Source organism: Camellia sinensis, chromosome 6 (assembly GCF_055761805.1).
Source record: "Camellia sinensis isolate YWXY chromosome 6, ASM5576180v1, whole genome shotgun sequence".
NCBI lineage: Eukaryota > Viridiplantae > Streptophyta > Magnoliopsida > Ericales > Theaceae > Camellia > Camellia sinensis.
In genome coordinates, this window is record NC_138966.1 from 195,009,903 (window position 1) to 195,028,805 (window position 18,903).

The following is an 18,903-nucleotide window of genomic DNA, read 5'->3' on the forward strand; positions in this document are numbered from 1 at the left end:
TCTGCATCAAGAACAGGACGACCCTCTGTATCAAGGACTTCGTCGGTGAAGAAGGGCTCATGTTTGTTAGGGATGGGGCCCATAGCAAGAAATCTCTTATAGAAAAAAGTAGTCAGGAACTGAGTGTGTACAAAGCTCCATACATCATAGCAACCCATGAATCGCTCCATGTCCAAATGGATGAGGTCAAGGCAGAAGTATAAGTTCCCTAAGAAGAGGGGGGGCCAGAGGGATCTGGATGCCGCTGCAAAGTTTGACAGCCAAAAAAAACACCAGAGGATTGATACTCTTAACGGGGTTGCTAGAGAGAACAAAAAAAGAGATAAAATAACTGACAAAGGCGACCAGGTACAAGTCACCGCGGTAGCCTAGCCCAACTACAGAGTCACGGCTCTCATCTGTGATGTCTCCCACAACTGGTTGTAGGTCCTTGAAGAAATGCTTCGGCCAGGAAAGATAGGTGATTTTGTCCTTCTTAGGTCTTTTCCGGAGCAGTTCCCTAGTCTTAAGGTTGTACCAAGAGCCATACTTCTGCACCTCCCAAAAGGCGTTTTGAAGGGTAGTGACAGTAACTTATTCTGCAGAAGTCAGGGATACTGGATCGAAAAAGTGATCTCCACGGGTGCTCAAGTGTAGAAGGACGACAACATCTTCCAGGGTTGGGGTTATCTCCTCCTATGCCAAGGCAAAAGTGTGAGTGTCACGACTCCAGCAAGAGACAACCATATCAGTGTTGGTCTGTACCTTGCGCATTGATAGCTCCCTTGAAATCAAAATGGCATTGAAGAGATGAACGTCCCGTAAGTGCTGCTCGAAACCACTATCTGCAATGATGTCATCAACCTGGAAGGACCAGTCTTCTAGGGGACCTGAGTGAGCGTGATAGTAGATGTATGAAAGGGGGAAGTCGCCACGCTCCGCACGAAACCGCAGCACAGAGACAAGGTTCACCATGTCAGCATTATCCAAAGTAGCCTTACCAAAAGGGAGCAAAGGCTCCTCCAGAGGAATGGCATCAGGAATGAAGGAGTCAACTGCCTTCCAGAAGGGGTCAGCTAGCCCTCCGAAGTATGGGGCCCTCTTCCACTCACTAGGGGGTGGGGGAGCCCTATTGGGTAGAAACCTCGTGCTGGCCATGAGCAAGAATAAAGAAAAGCAAAGAAGACTTTGGAAAGTAAGGATAAGGAAGAGAAGAAGACAAGGAGGCAAAAGTATGTTTAGGCAAAAATGGGGGACCAGTGGACCCAAGGGCGCTATTTATAAAGAAAACAACAAAAGGCACCGACACGCTTCCCTAGGCCCATTATGACCCCTCAATCAAAAAGGGCACCTTTTCAGAGCCAATGCAATTTTTGATCCAATCGACGCAACCCTTGGGTTACTTGCTGACGTCATGCACATGCAAGAAACTATGAGTGTGTTCCTGACACGCGCAGGGAGTAAAATTAGAGGGTAAGAAATTAAGCCCCAAATTAAGTATTGGCCTAAGTACTGAGGTCGCCCCAAATAGGCAACCAGGAATGAAAAAAGGAGCATAGGCTAAAGCCCAAGGGAAGTGGGCCAATAGTTAGCCAAAGCAGGTCCGACCCGCCAAGGGTCCAAATGGACTCCATGAAGGAAAATGACCAAGTCAAGTTGTAGAGGGAACACATGCAACGATCAAGTTACAGAGGCAATACATTCAGCGGGAAAGTTGCTGAGGCACTTTGCCTCAGCACCACCATTCCTAATATCTTCAGTTTCGCCGTCATCCGAAGTTGCTGAGGGAAAGAAATAGCCGACGCAACTAAGTTGCAGAGGCAACACTTGCCATGGCCAAGTTGCAGAGGCACTTCGTCCTAGAGCCACTATTTCAAGTAACGTTGGTGCCGCCGTCATTCCAAGTAATGTCGGTACCACAGCCATATAGAGTTACTGAGGGAAAGAGAAAATCGAAGCAACTAAGTAGCAAAGGCAGTACTTGCAGCGCCAAAGTTGCGGAGGCATTTTGTTGGCGTCATTATCTCTAATATTGTCAGTCCTGCTGTCTGAACTCGCCGCGGGAACTGGTTACCTCAACAACTATGACTGCAGCAACTAGAGGCTAATGTTTGGCGCTGATAGCAGCCCCCAAGGCATTACTAACCTAGGGCTGATAACAGGCCCCCTCTCCAAAGTTCATTTAACTTGGCGCCAATAACAGGCTCCAAGACTTACTAGTCAGAGCTAATAGCAGGTCCAGAAATACCAATTTACCGTGGCGATCCCGCAAAGATAGGAGTAGGGTAGCCCGAGCATAAGGGACTCCCTTTCCATTACCCAAGTCATGGACCTGCCTTAAGTCGCACAGACAGGACTAAGAAAGCCCCCTTGGGCTTGGTACTAAGGCACAGAATGGTTGATAGCAGGTTTGGCTGTGGCCTTTATCCTGGGAAGCTGGGGAGTTTGTGGTTAGGTGGCTAAGGGTGGAGGCTTCGTTGAGGTGAACACAAACATAGCCGATAACAGGCTAATAAAGTCCTGAGAATGCATGTACTGGTCAAATAGAACTGAGAAGGCAACTGCAACAGCAAGGTTCACCGCTGTAAGTGCACTTGCTAAGGTTTAGGCTGAGAAGGCAAGTGCAAAGGCAAACACTCCCGCTGTAATTACACTTGCTAAGGCTCAAAAGGGAGTTGCAGCGCCAAACACTCCCATCTCAACTACACTTGCAAAGGCTCAAAAAAGTAGTTGTGGAGGCAAACAGATGGTACACAATACATGCAGAGGGATACATGGCACCTTCAGCCTGGTGGCTCAAGGCAGAATATTCTATGTGATCCTCTGGGACACATGTCCTCTCTCTATTTGGGCACTTGATGTCCTCTTGGTACCAAGGAACAGCCTATAAATAGGACCCATTTCCCAAGGTCCAAGAAAAGGAATTTTGGAGATTTGGGAGAGATGTTGCCCATTTTGGTACTACCATACAATTTTTCTTAAGTCACTTGCTTCACTCTCACCCAGCTACACACTCTCCAACTCCCAGATAGTTGCTGTTACTCATTCTCCAGCCACTTCCACCATTATTGGACCATTAACATAGTTTTGCTTCTCTAATCACCATCCTAACCTCAAACACCCCTACATTCTTTATTATGATCGGATTCAACTTTCTATAGTTGGTGCAAAGTCTCAAAGATCCATATTTTCTGGGTGACCAAGGCTTGAACTCCCCATGATAAAGTACTAGAACAGATAAATCCTTTGTCTTGTAACTCTTGCAATTGGCCCTTGCATTCTCTCAAATCGGCATGTGTAAACCAATACGGTTGCATAGAAATTGGAGTAGTTCCCAAGAGCAACTCAATGGTGGACACCTCTCTCATTGGTGGTAAACCAAACAAGCCCTTTGGTCGTCCCCTAATCTAACATCAAACTAGCTAAACGGTAACAAATACTTTCTAGGTCTTGGGGGGTTGTACAATGATGACTCCAAGGAGTAGCACTGCTCCCCAAGAAAGTAAAAACAATCCCCATCAAGGGTGCAAATTTTCGACCGTTCTCCTACGGCAATCGATTGTGGCATGGACTGCAGATAACCAATCCATTTCAAGAATAACATCCAAACTAGACATGTCTAAAAGAATGAAGTCAAAGGTGAAATGGTGTTTGGAGTTCACCAACTCCCAAGCCCGAGTAGCCCTATTCAAAAGGACTCTTACACAACTGGTGACTTAACATACAAGGGTGGGTCAGGGTAGTCTACTTCCAAAATCCTAAGAGAAGAGAAAAAGAAATGAGATGACTGAATGTGATGTTCCAAAGTCTACCAGCGCCCTAGCTCAAGAACTGAACACAAGAAAGATGCCTCAAGCATCCGATGGTTTAGAAGTTAGTGACCATCATTGTGTAGACAAGGCCTGGGTCGTCTGTCCCTGCTGTCCTCTAGGATAAAATTTGATGTTTCACTATCAATTTTTAATGTTATAGATACCAAAAGTATGCTGCCAACTGAATCCTAGCCTGAATATTATCCTCCTAGGAGGATTTTGGGTTTCAAATCATTATCAGTGTGATGCTTTTATTGTTGTAAATAAAAAAACTAAATCATTTTTCTTTTGGTTCGGTGGTGGGGGGATCCATAATGCTAGGTTTTGACCAGATTTGGATACCAACTGTTGTGTCGTCAATGCATTCGTTTAATGGGCTCCACCTTTCATGTCGTCTACCAATTGCATTGATGACACAATAGATTGTATTCTACATTTTGTACCAAAATTTGGCCACCATAGCCATTACTGGGGTGATGCGATCAGTACGGATCCATATTTGATTTCTTCAGTTGTCTACTTTGATTGTGTTTATCCATGCAAAGATGTGCATATATGAAAATCATATAATGTGAATTTTAAAACCATCTAAATGTTGAAGGTTGTAGTGGAAAGTAAAGAATTTTTTTATCTGATTTTAATGTTTAGAAAAAGTAGTATGAATCATGCCAATGCTGACATTATTTTTTTTATTTTTTTATTTAAGATTTTATGGTTAAATGTGGACATTTCTTGGATTATGTAGCACATGTTTCTCTAATTGGGATATGCTTTTGATAGATCTTGTTGGTATGTTCCATCTGACCTAATTAATATTTAATTGTGAAACCTTTGCTCACAATGAAAAGGGTAAGTGGAGGTTGAGTACAAGAGTTTCTTATCTATAATTATTCGTGACCTGCATGAAGCACTTAATATAGAATAGTCTTGTGTGCATGTCTGCGAATGTACATGTGTTAGCAATGATGCTTAATAGGACTAGATGATAAGAATGTAAAATAGCCTATGCAAAATAAATATAATAATATTAGTGCACAGTGCATCTACTAATGTCACATATATTAGTGACGACTGGTACCTGTGTCTTGTTGAATGGTATATTCTTTTCCCAATTCTTCTACATGAATAGAGTCCAATCACATAACTGGACATAATTCTCTTACACGGGGTGAGACTTGCACAATTAGATTGTGCTTGGTTAGGAGTGTAAAAATGGCCCGTGGATGGCCCGAAGCCCACCTACGGCCCGGGGTGGGCCTACCCCGTTTAGGCCCATTTGGGCCCGAGCTCGAGCCCTGGGCTTGAGCCTGGGCCATCATTTTGAAGCCAGATCGCCCCGTCCCATCGGCCCACTTAAGGCCCACTCAAGGCCCAGCCCAAAGCCCGACCCCGCATGAAACCCAGTGTCTTTTTCAGTGCAAAATAGTAAAGTTTGGTAGAAAAAAAAAAAAAAATGGTCAGGCCCGCCCAAGCCCAAGGCCAGGCCCAGGCCCACTGGCCCGGCCCGGCCAAGGACTGAATACACCTAGGTCTGGGCCCAATTTTTTGGCCTGTAGGCCAACCAGGCCAGGCCCAAATTTTGGCGGGAGCCCGCGAGACCCGGATGGGCTAGGCCGGGCTAGATTTACACCCTTATGCTTGGTTGATGGATTTGGATAGGAATTTGGAAAGGAAACTAGACATAATTCTATATTTCATTTATATTTCACTTACATTTTTCTTTTTCAAATTTCTACCCAAATCCGTAATTCAAACAGAGTCTCAGTGGTATGCACTTAATGTGAGACGGTTGTGTCCAATACAATGCATTTAATTAATTTTTCTTCATGTTTTGTAGGTGGTCAGAGATTTTCGTGTCAGGTGGCCTATAGCAAAGGAAAAAGGAGCTCAACAGATTCTGGGTTCAATCCCCAGTGGAATCATCAATGTTTTTAGGTTTTTGATTTTGATATGTATTCCATCTTAATCAAATGGAGTTGTATGCTTTGTCTTTTGGAATTAATTATGCAAGTGATTTTATATTATGATATATGAATGGGTTGTATCTTTTTCTAGGATATTTGCTTATGGGGGTTGTGGGATAAAATAGGACAATGTTTCTCTTTAGTTGGGATGTGGACTCCATGGTTGGCCCACGAATATCAACAACACGCTTTAGTTTGATTTCGGATTAGAGAGAAGCTTGAGCTATAAAATTATATATAGTGGTCTCTGTAGTAGACGTTGGGTTGCTTGGGTGTCTACTTGTTTGTCCATGTGAGCATGATAATATGTAATTATGACACTTGATTTTTATCATATGATGATGAAGGTAAATTTGATAATGTCCCCAAAAAATTTACACTTTGTTGGTTCAAGTGATTTGGAGACGAGGAAATGATTTTGAATACTTTTTTTTTTTGACACCTTTCAATTCCTTGTTTGGATTACTGAATAGGAAAAATTAGTCAAAAACTCTCCATTGGACTCTTGTATGGTGAAAAAGACGGCTCAATTTATTTTGCTTTATACTCCCTAAGGAGAAAACACATAATTGAGTAAAAACAAAGTAAAATATCTCATTTTTTTTCTTTTTCTTTTTTTTCCTTGGATAATATTGGCAGAGTAACATGTTATTGTGAGATAGAATAACATGTTAATTTTTTTTTAAAGAATTTCATAGCCAACATGGATCTTATTTGATAGATCTTGATGAGAGGATTCTAAAAATATTAATTTTATTAAAAATTGACATCTACATCAAAAGTTATATTATTTTAAAATTTAATATTTTGATAATAATAGTATATGTTGGACTTTTTAAGAAATGTTTTTTGTGTTTGTTCTTAATATATTAAAGTTTTATTATGAGGGGAATTTGAATAAATCCCCCTACTAAATATGAGAGAAATTGAGAGAAATACATTTCTTTTATAATTTCCATTTTCAATCTTTTCAAAAGTGGAGTAATGAAATCATTAAATATTATTTTGTTATAATATCAAAACTACTTGTTTAGATATATAATAAATAAAGATTTTAACACTTACAAAAATAATGTTAATTTGGTAATATAATATTATATCATTTCATTTCATTTCTTTTTATAAATTAACTAAACAAGATAGGAAAGAAATCAATATCATTTTTTTTCTTCTTTTCTATAGTTTATAAATATCCGAATGTGTTTCCAATGGACCTGTATGGTTTACCACCAAGGAGAGAGGTGTTCACCATTGAGTTGCTCTTGAGCTCTTCCAATTTCTATGCAATCATATTGGTTTACACGTGCCAAATTGAGAGAATTCAAGGGCCAATTGCAAGAGTTACAGGATAAAGGATTACACTGGTTGGTTAATTGGCTGGACATTTCCCGGTCAGTCGACTGGTGGTGATAAAATCCCAAAACGCTCTGTTAGAATGCGTGATATCAAATGAAAGTTTTACTCAAATTTGATATAAAAAAAAAAAAAAACAGGTTAAATGTTGGAGATACTCTTAGGCTACTCTTGTTTGAGGCTATCTTTGTTCTTGTTTATGATCAACATTCATAATATTCTATACTCAGAACTAAGCTTTACATACATATTAAATTTGGTTTTTAGGGATCAATTTGGATACTGTTTGTTGATTCTCTTACATTTTATTTTGATTTGCATTGAGCTTAGTATTTCACAAGCAGTCCAAAGCTAAATCGTAGTGCTGGGAAAATGTCATGCTTAAATCTATAATTATGAAATCATCAATTCAAATCTATCTACGATGTGTGTTAGATAGAATATGCATATAGAAAGTAACATGACATTATTTTACAAAAAGTCATTTTAAAAATCTTAGGAAGGTATATACAATTGTTGTAACATTGAGGGAGGTCAATGAAAAATACTTTTTTGTATTTTTGTCACAATTAGTGTTATGGAATTTTTTAGTTTTGAATACTCTTAATCAATTGTTGGATGACAATGTACTTTCATAAAAGTATAAAAGAGGATCATTTAATTGTCAGATATTGGCACATAAAAATATGGACCTTTCTTAGGTGTGCCTTGCATATGGTATGCAGGGCACTTACACCTTTCTATTTTACCTTTTATGTATTGAGTTATACAAAAACATTTGAAAACAAGCACATTGGTGACCTCACTTTCCAAGTAAATGAATAAAAGAATATATTATATGACTAAAAGTGTAAATTGTCACAAAAGGTGTAAATAATTTCACAAAATGTGTAAATTTTCACAGAAGGCGTAAATTTTAACAAAAGGCGTAAATAATTTCAGAAAAAGGCGTAAGTAATTTTTGAAAACTTATGCCGTTTGTGAGAACTTACACTTTTTTGTGAAAGTACTTACACTTTTCTGACAACTTACACCTTTTGTAAAATTGCTTACCAAAGGTGTAACTTTTGACAACTTACACATAATACTTACATCTTTTGTAAAACAAGTTATACCTTTTTTGAAAGTTACACCATATGTGAAAAATTTTATTTCATAAAATTTTGACAACTTACATATAATACTTACATCTTTTGTAAAACAAGTTATATATTTTCTGAAAGTTACACCATATGTGAAAAATTTTATTTCATAAAATTTTGACAACTTACACATAATACTTACATCTTTTGTAAAAAGAAGTTATACCTTTTCTGAAAGTTACACCATATGTGAAAATTTTTATTTCATAAAATTTTGACAACTTACATATAATACTTACATCTTTTGTAAAACAAGTTATACCTTTTCTGAAAGTTACACCATATGTGAAAAATTTTATTTCATAAAATTTTGACAACTTACACATAATACTTACATCTTTTGTAAAACAAGTTATACATTTTCTGAAAGTTACACCATATGTGAAAAATTTTATTTCATAAAATTTTGACAACTTACACATAATACTTACATCTTTTGTAAAACAAGTTATACCCTTTTTGAAAAGTTACACCATATGTGAAAAATTTTATTTCATAAAATTTTGACAACTTACACATAATACTTACACTTTTTTAAAACAAGTTATACCTTTTTTGAAAAGTTAATACTTACATCTTTTGTAAAACAAGTTACACATTTTCTGAAATAATTTTTAGAAAAGTTACACTTTTTTTGAAAAAAATTATGACACAAAAGGAGTAACTTTTCAGAAAAGGTTCCACGAAAATGTGTAAATTTTCAGAAAAAGTGTAAGTTTTAAGAAAATGTATAAATTTTATGAAAGAAATTATTTCACAAAAAGCGTAACTTTTCAAAATTAGTGTAAGTTATTTCACAAAAAATGTAAGTAAGCTCACAAAAGGTGTAAGTTTCATTTTTACAAAATGTGTAAATTTTATGAAAAAAATTATTTCACAAAATGAGTAACTTTTCAGAAAGGATATAAGTATTTCTACGAAAATATGTACATTTTCAGAAAAAGTGTAAATTTTATGAAAGAAATTATATCACAAAATGGATAATCTTTCAAAAATTGTGTAAGTTATTTCCCAATAGATATAAGTAGCTTAAGTTTTGTTTTCAGTGTAAGTTCCTCTAAAAGTGTAAATTTTATAAAAATATTATTTCAGAGAATGAGTAATTTTCAGAAAATCTGTCGATCTTGGTCTCTCTGTCGATCTCTGTCTCTTCTTTGTCGATCTCCGTCTTTCTCTCTCTCTGTCGATCTCTGTCTATCTCCATCTGTCTCTCTCTGCCGATTTCTCTGTTGATCACCCTCCCAAACGCTTCGTCTCTCTCCGGAATTCTAGAGAGAGAAACACCAAGCCCTCCCAAACGCCTCTTCTCTCACATATTGCCATTATTTGAACAACAACACAAATACAGTTTGATTTGATTATAGGAGCTCTTTGCAATTTTTGTTCCTCTCTCTCTACCCGAAAGCATCAATAGATCTGGACTTGGGTAACTTCTTGGCTCCAATTCGATCAGGTTTAATATCTTTTTCTCTCTTTTAGATCTGGGTTTGCTTCAATTCTGAATTGTGGTGATTGATCGATTGTTTCAGGTCTGGGTTTGATTCGTTCTCGGGTTTTTGGGTCTCAATTTTGTTGTTTTAACACAGATTGAGCTTAGATTTAGCTATATTAATCATTTCTATGATCATTTTCATTCATTGATCATCTCATTTTTTTGTTTGATATGTTAATATCGGAATTAGATTTGTTAATTACTTGACTTACTGAGAATGTGTTAAATGGTTATGAGAATATTTTACAACAGCATCCAGATAATTGATTTTAGATTTTCCATCATTTCAGTGACCAAGTAGCAGTTGGCCGTGCACTTGATCTTCCTGCGTACTTGGGTGATCCTGGTAGTCGAGAGGTATAGATGATCCTGCTCAAACTTAAATATGCTTTGTGCAAGTTCATTGTCTAACATGTTGCTTGTATTCGTGGCCACCAGGTGCTCCATAAAGTTGGTGCTGAAGGAGCATGTGCAGTAGCAATAACTTTGGATAGCCCCGGTGCAAACTATAGAACAGTGTGGGCTTTGAGCAAGTATTTCCCTAATGTCAAGACATTTGTCCGTGCTCATGACGTTGATCATGGCCTCAATTTGGAAAAGGTGGGAGCAACAACGTTACATTTCTATTGTTGTTTTCATTAGTTATTTCACTCTTCCTAATTGCCTATATAGGTTAATCTTACAATTTTATTTTAGGAGCTCATTATTCTTGTTTGACTTGTGTATAAATCTTTAATCAGTACTAATATATCTTGCATTATCTATATAAAGATCAAATATTTATTCAAATTACATCATATCTTGAGTTTTAGTTGAAACTCTTACAGGTTGTCCCCGAGACCTTCGAACCTAGTCTCCAACTAGCTGTTGCTGTTCTTGCACAGGTAAAAAAACAGTATCGATGACACTGAATTGTATAAGATTTTTCACTGCATGAGCTTTGTATGTTGTTTGTATTTAGTACATACTGCGTAAGTTATATTGACGAATACTATTTTCTTTTTCTGCTGAACATCAGAAATTGGTTACATGCATGTAGTGTGGAGTCTGATTGTAACAAATCATAAGGAAGTTGAATATTATTTCCATTGAATTTGTCACTCACCATGCTATGCTAGTATGCAATGTAATTGATCAATTTTTGGATTAATATTCCATAAAATCACTGTAAGATTAATCTCTTTTTGGTACAATCTTATTACAGTGCATCTTATTGGACATTTTAATTTGAATTAGTGACTTGCTACATGCTTACCTTGAGTCTCAATTCAACTATTTGTGTACAACGTCTTCATTGTTGAGCACCTGTTTTATGTCCACGATGGTTCTCTGATTGAAAAGCATAAGCGGTTGTTACTTTTCCGAAGTGTTTTGTGATTTATACGATATAATTTCACTTTCACGTGACACACACACACACACACAGACGCATTTGACTCGGTTAACACATTGAAAATTGAAGGCATTTGGATCTGATCATTTGGATCTGATCTTGTGGGTCCACCAGCTGCAATGCAGCAACTCAAACTCTTGTTACTGCTGTTGGTTGATGCTTTCTTGTGAAATTGTTACCATGTGCTATGGAAAGTCAAAAACATTATAGAAGCTTGGTTATTTTGGTTTGGCATCTTTCGAATGTTCTTTATCTTGTTTTTCTCTGTTAGGCTAAACTGCCCATGTCACAAATAGCAGCTACTAGCAACGAGTTTAGGTCCTGCCATCTTTTTGAGCTTTCCACGATTCGGTTAGTCTTGTTAGTATAGGCCCAAAGATATATATATATATATATATATATTTTTTCATCTGGATTTTGACTGAGTTACCACAATCAAATATTACATGCAGCTCTCTGAAGCAAGTGGAAGCTGTCTCGGTTATGGATACTCTTGGATCATGAGTAAACCCAAATCTCAACCCTCTGATTCTTCAGATGATAATCAAATCACTAAAGGAACACTGGTAATATAACCCATCACCCAAAGATAAGAACTGACATAATAATATTAAAAAACAGATCACAAAGAACTGTACAACAGTTTACTTGAACCCTTTGGTATAAATTGTATAGAAATACAGCTGAATTAGTGGTAATAGTAGACAAATTTGTTAATTAGTCACATGGACATTTTTGTTCTGATAATGCGCCGTACGTGAAAAGGGCGACTGTTCTTTTTCTTTCGTCAATCGTATTCCGATCTGATAAATTTTTGTAGGCCCTCGTAAAACTGTCTAAAAGGACTTTCTTGTCTCACTAATCACATTGCATTCCATAATCTTAGAGTACTTTCTTAGCTATTAGTTTTGATCATACTGTATAATGAAAATGGTCAATGATATGATGTTACATATGGAGAAACTGTTTTTGTGAGAAAATGTGTAGATTCATGGATTGGCTGTTAGTTTTGATCATGCTCACGCTGTAACTCCTGTGTGTGGGTTATGGTGGTGTTTGTTGAGAACAAAATACTTGAAATGTTAAATTTTTTTTCTTCCTGTAAACCTCTATTCCGATGTTACAAATGCTTAACCTCTTGATGCCTTAATTTCAGTTGTTTTTATTTTTTATTTATTTTTTATTTTATGAACCAGTGTATTTTTCCTGATTTGTTGATCAGCACACGCTGTAACTCCTATGTGTGTGTTGTTGTGGTTTTTGTTGAGAACAAAATACTTGAAATGTTGAAATTTTTTCCTTCCTATAAACCTCTATTTGGATGTCACAAATACTTAACCTCTTGATGCCTTAATTTCAGAGGAGCAAAAACCTTAGTTTCAAATTTATAAGGTTCACCATTCACATAATAAGATTTAAAAATGAAAGAGAAGACAATATGCTTCAAGGAGATATCTGTCTTCATGTGGGAACTATTTCCCATCCATTTTGCTCAAAAAACACTAAAGTCTCACGAGAAAAAAAAACTTCCGGCACACACTCCAATCCGAGTTGATTTTGAACTTCCTAACTAAGTTCTTTAGTTCTTCAACTTCACGCTTCTATCTAGGGCTGAGGTGAAGAAATACAGTAAAGTCAACAAGCCCAGGCAATTCATCAAGAAAATCTCCTTTGTAGAAATAGAGAACCTTACCTGTCATTTCACGCAAGTCTTGAATGACAGTTACCTTTCTCTTGAAATTCTCATATTTCTGTAGTGCTTGCTCTATTGATTCATAGAACACATTGTCCAAGCCCTTTGCCTTCACATGCTTCGTCACATTCGGCACTCTGCTCAAGATCCGCCTCATAATCGTGCGAGAAGTATCTAGCCTCAAGAATTTCTGAATTGTTTGTTGTAGTCAAAATTGCTAAGACTGGTCACAATGCATGTCACAATGAAAACAAGTTCAAAATTAAAATCAAGTGTATTAGGCTTTATGAGTATCTTATGAATACTTGAGATGATCTGGTTTTTTCATTTTTCATTTTTTATTTTTGCATTTGTTGGTTTTTTCATTTTTCATTTGCTGGTTTTTACAAAATAGACAATTATGCTTTTCAATCTAAAATGAGGGAGACAATACATAAACATGGTTCTCAAATGTCCATGTGTTATTTTCCTAACATTCAGTGCTATGCTGCATGATGTCATTGGTACATTATTTGCAACCTTGTTATGTTATGGTTTCATGCTGCAGGTTGTTGAGGCTGCTAAGATTGCAGCAATTAGCATTGTGGATATGCATAATGTGGTTGAGGAGGACTCAGAATCTTCGAAGGAGGATGATATGGAAGGATCTGCAGTTCAAGGAGAAGTGAAGATGAGAATGATAAACGGCATAAGGTTGTTTTGGATAAATTGGAGAAGGCTAGTGAAGATACAATCCTTGGCCAGGCATGTCACAAATATGAGAATTTAAATAAATTGTATCTTGGGTTTGTCTTTTCTTGGATTTCAGAGGTGCATAATTTCCTTATTCATACCCTCTATATTTGTTTACAGAGGTCATTCGTCCTTTAAATTCTCTCTCCCTAAACTTGTGTTGGTCTCATCAATCCATGATTATGGAAGGATGGACTCTATACTGATTTAGGCTTGACTTTTTTTTTTGCCTGTCCTCAAATTTCTATCTCATTCTTTTCTGAGTTAAAAATTAAAATGGGGCACTAGTTCTACCTCCGATTGGGGATTGTGATTGGGGATTGTTTGGGAATATGCTATTTTAGTAACTTTTAGACTTTTTACAAAAATATATGCAAAAAAAGTAGAGAGGTGATATGACCCAAAAAATATATAAAAGACAAAAAGTATGCTATTTTAGTAGCATCTCAAATTTTGTGACTTTTTAATAAGATTTCACTTTGTTCTTTCATTATGTGCCCTTTTCTTATTGTAGGTTGGGGAGTACCAAGGTGCATACAAGGTTAAATCTCTCTCTCTCTCTCTCTCTCTCTCTCTCTCTCTCTCTCTCTATTAAGAATATAGATGTCCATGGTCATATAACCGTCAATTTATACTACCTTTGTATAGATTTCCAAAGGGCTCTTGGAGAAGTATGGACCCGACAGGGTTGTTGATAATCCAATCACAGAGGTGGGACCTATTATTAGACTTGTTATGGCTTGCTCCTTTTGTTAATTTCGATACTTAATTTACCAAATTATTTTCATTCTCTCTTGTTAGGTGAACTTGCTGATTTGAATTCTTGAATTTCTACAATGATGATTGACTTTTGTGTGTGTATATACATATGCTTTTTGTTTTTCCATAATTCTTTTGTCTCATGTATAAATGCTTGTTTTGTAAGCTGGATTTGTAGGCATCGGAGTAGGTGTTGCTTATTATGGTCTTAGGCCCGTTATGGAGTTTATGATGTTTAATTTTTCAATGTAAGTTAGAGTTGTTTTATATTTTTGTCATCCCCAATACCTTGCGAAGAGAAAATTTCTGATATTCTATTTATATTTGTTTTACTTGGTTGCGATGGTCAAGCTTACTTTGGAGCTTTAACTAATAGCTAATTAATTTCAAATCTTGTATCTCAGCTCTTGTTGCATATGAGTTTCTCTTTATATTTTGTTAGGCGCTTTTCTTTGGCAGTTAATGTCTCCAAGGGATCTCAATCTTCATTTTGTTGTAGGCAATTGACCATATCATTAATTCTGCTGCAAAATCAAATTACATTTCTGCTGGCAAGATAAATGTACCTATTGTTTTTTGGGGACCAGATGGTGCTATTGCTGGTGTAGGTGCCCAACACTCCCAGGTATGGTTCCTCAAGCTTCTTTTGCAAGTGATGGTTCTTTAGTCACTTGGTTGTTTTCTAAACAAATGACACGTTATTAAGCATCATTGCCTTTATCCTTAAGGTAATATGAGAGATATGTAGTAACTACATATCTCTAAAGCACTATGTATAGATGATAATTGAAGAGTATTAAATTAGTGTCCAATTTGGACGGTTACAAACAGTTGTATCAATAAGTTTCAACCGACCAGTTGTCAATAGGGAGAATATCAGATTTCTTTTTTTCCTTCTTCATTTTCACTAGGTATTTATTAGGTTTCAGGTTTGAGTACCTCCAAGTCTAATATTTGATTTACACAGTATCGTTTCTTGTTGTGAACATGTTAAGTTTCTTCATTACTAATCTCAAATATGCTTTCAATGATAAAATTCTAAATCAGCGACACACATAACCATTGATGACATATATGGAATGTCTTGTAGTGTTTCGCAGCACAGTATGGCGCCTGCCTTGGTTTGAAAGTGCTAGCCCCATACTCATCTAAAGATGCTCGTGGACTGCTAAAAGCTACCATTAGAGACCCTGATCCTGTTGTTTTCCTTGAAAATGAGTTGTTGTGAGTACTCAGTGCAGCATTAAGTTGTAATATATCAACCTTATCCGTATATATCATTATTATTATCCAATGTGACTTTTGTGCTTCAGATATGGTGAGTCTTTCCCTATTTCGGCAGAAGTTATTGATTCCAGTTTTTGCCTCCCAATAGGGAAAACTAAGGTATTTTTCCTTAAGATTATGATAGTTTTTGTGGCTGCTTCTGTTGTGTTGTGTTATTTATTTTATCATGATTCATTATTGTTGTTATTTAAAATTTATTACCTTCTATCTCCTAGGTTAAGAGAGAAGGAAAGGATGTCACGATTACAACTTTTTCAAGGATGGCGGACTATGCCATTAAGGTTTGTCATGTGATCTTTGTCATTTAGATATATAACCTAACGTTGCTTGTTCCATGGGAGGACAGTGCTTTTGCACAAGAAGTGATCTTAAGTTTAGAAAATGAAGCTATTGTTTGAACTTGAAAAATTTCAGGAGCATCTCTGTATTTGGTATGGTATGCTAACTAGTAATTAGCCTACATTCTACAAGGTATAGTGGTTTTGACTGTCATTACCACGCGGAATACAAAGTTTTAAGCCTTGAGTTAGTCTCTATGATATTGTGACATTGCTTTTAGCTTTGTGGATGAAATTACTTTGAACTGCAGCTAAGCATTCTCATATAGTATTGCTGTAGTTCCTCAGTAAACACTTTTGTATTCATCTTAGATGAGAACATCAGTGATCATTGTTGTTTGTTGACATTGCATATCTTTCAAATTCTCGTTTATATTGCCTTTGGTTACAGTTAGTAAATTTTGTGCCCCTCTTTTAAATGTAACTGTGTTTTGTGATGTTCAGGCAGCTAAGATTCTTGCGAAGGAAGGGATCAGTGTTGAGGTATAAAATACATTAAATGAATACGGTAGTGTTGGTGTAAGACCTAAAATCATTCAAGTATCAGTTTTAAACATGGTAGTGTTGGTTTACTGTTTAAACAGGTTATAAATCTTCGCTCAATTAGGCCACTAGATAGGGCCACAATCAATGCTTCAGTTCAGAACACAAGTAGACTGGTGACAGTTGAAGGAGGGTGCCCTCAACATGGTGTTGGTGTTGAAATCTGGTGTGTATCTCTTCCCACGTGCTTTCCTCATGCATAATTTGATTGTGATATATAATTTACTTGTACATAGATGGATATACATATACATGCACACACACATGATATTGTTGTTTTGATTATGTGCTTGTTATTTTAAATAGTGCCTCAGTTATAGAGGAAAGCTTCATGTATCTTGATGCTCTGGTAGAGAGGTTTGCTTATTTCTGAAAATTTAATTAGTGCATCACTTATTTTTGTGCCATTGTTTTATAGAGTGGAAAAGCTTTTTCTACAAAGCGAATTGAGCTTGTAGGCAAGGAGACCATGGATCTTCTGATTACGGAAACTGGTATTGAAGTTGATAAGAAAGGAGCGCAAGCACAAGATGATGAGGGTCAATTGTTTGAAGAAGTGACATTTGATAGATGCTTCTACATATACAAAGGTCCAGAACAGTTGGAGATCACCTTCTTTATCTTCTTGGTTGAATGTCTTTCAACTCAATGCCATCTGGAATGATAGTTCTGGCTGAAGATTCTAAATTGCTATCATTTGCAAGAATTGGAGTCTTTGTCCAACCACTATGCTTTGTTATTTAACCAAAGAAAAGCGAAACAATTATCTGAATAGAAGTCCTTTTATGACGGAAAGCTAAAACAGGTGCAACTAATTTTCAGTTCAAGTTCTGAAATTGATGAAAGTGCCACAGCATCAAAAAATGGAAAGAAAATAGAGACTGGAGCTGAGGGGAGTGCTGATGTGATGAAGAATCTACACAACTCAAGTGTCAAAAAGGCTGCTGAAATGGCTGCGGGGTAATCTTGCCTCAAACAATCTGTTTCAGTTTTCAACTTTATTAACGCTATTAAGTAGGTATAACCTGTGTTGTCTGATTCCAATTGCAGATCCAAGCCAGATTTATTCCTCCACTTTTGGAAGGCAAAGATATTCTTGGAGCTGCAAGGACAGGTTCTGGAAAGACCCTTGCTTTTTCTGATACCTGTTGTGGAGAAGTTACATCAAATCCGAACAGGGGTAATTGTCATTTGCCCAACTAGGGAACTTGCCATACAGGTAAATATTCTGGTTTTTATTTTATTTTTATTTTTTGACTTATCGATATCAATCTTTTCCCAAGATAGCTTGTGATGTGATTCCAATTATTAATCCTACACTCTAATCCTCTCAATTACAACTCTTTTTGTGATATATGTACTTTCTAAACAAGCAAATTGAAATGACAAAATCATTATAGAATAAAGCCATCCCTATTGTATCCTTTTTTCTGCAAAGATAATAAATCTAGAAGGTTAATATTGATTATATAAGTATTTTTCCTTCATCATTTCAACTCTTTCTCAATCTTAGAGTGCATTTAGAATATTATTTTTTGGAAGTTACTTCTTGTTGTATGTGTTAGATCATCTTCTAAGCTCTTTTGAAGAATTTTTTTTCATCATTTTCTACTAATTTTGGAAATCATGTTTTACCTTCCATTAATTTAATTTCATTTGGTGGTTTGAATCGTTAAGAAAAGAAAGATAATCCACTTCATCTTTTCTAATAACACTTCTTTTGTTTTAGGGGTCTTATTGCTTTCTATCTATACCCATCTTCCAAATTAGTTGCATTCAATTATAATGGACTGTCATTTTTCTAGGTAACGACCTGGACTAATCTTCCAATGAAATGATGCAGACACATGCAGTGGCAAAGGACCCTCTTAATCATCATTCACAGACTTTATATATTCTGAGCCATATTGTGTTGATTTTGTGGAAAACATATACAGAGAAGAATAAGAAAGATAGAAAAAAGAAGAACTAGATTTTATTACTGAGAGAAAACAATACAACTCAGGTTTTATATATTCTGAGCCATATTGTGTTGATTTTGTGGAAACATATACAGCCGGATCCTGCTGGTTTTAAGAAAAATATCTAAATAATATGAGAAGAAAAATTCTCAGACTGATTGTTACCTGAAATTGAGAAATGTAGAACCCATCTCCAAATTTTTTGGTGAAACATTCAGTTGGTTTCGTAGGGGAAGTTGGTCTATAAGGAACACTCAAGTTAACAAGAGCTTTGACTCTCTCTGGTTTGAATAAGCAAAGGTACCAAACAACTTGAGCACCCCAGTCATGTCCTACCACAAATGCCTATATAAGAACACAACAACACTCTGTCACATAAACTTCATATCCCAAATGATGTGCTTGTAGCACTGAACTGAATGTGAACTATATGACAACTAATCTAGATTTTTATG

General features: G+C 36.3%; 1 pseudogene; it reads left to right on the top strand.

The window, feature by feature from the left end:
- The first annotated feature begins 2,509 nt into the window (after window positions 1–2,509).
- LOC114293112 (pyruvate dehydrogenase E1 component subunit beta-1, mitochondrial-like) lies at window positions 2,510–16,860 on the top strand (annotated as a pseudogene).
- Window positions 16,861–18,903: the final 2,043 nt, after the last annotated feature.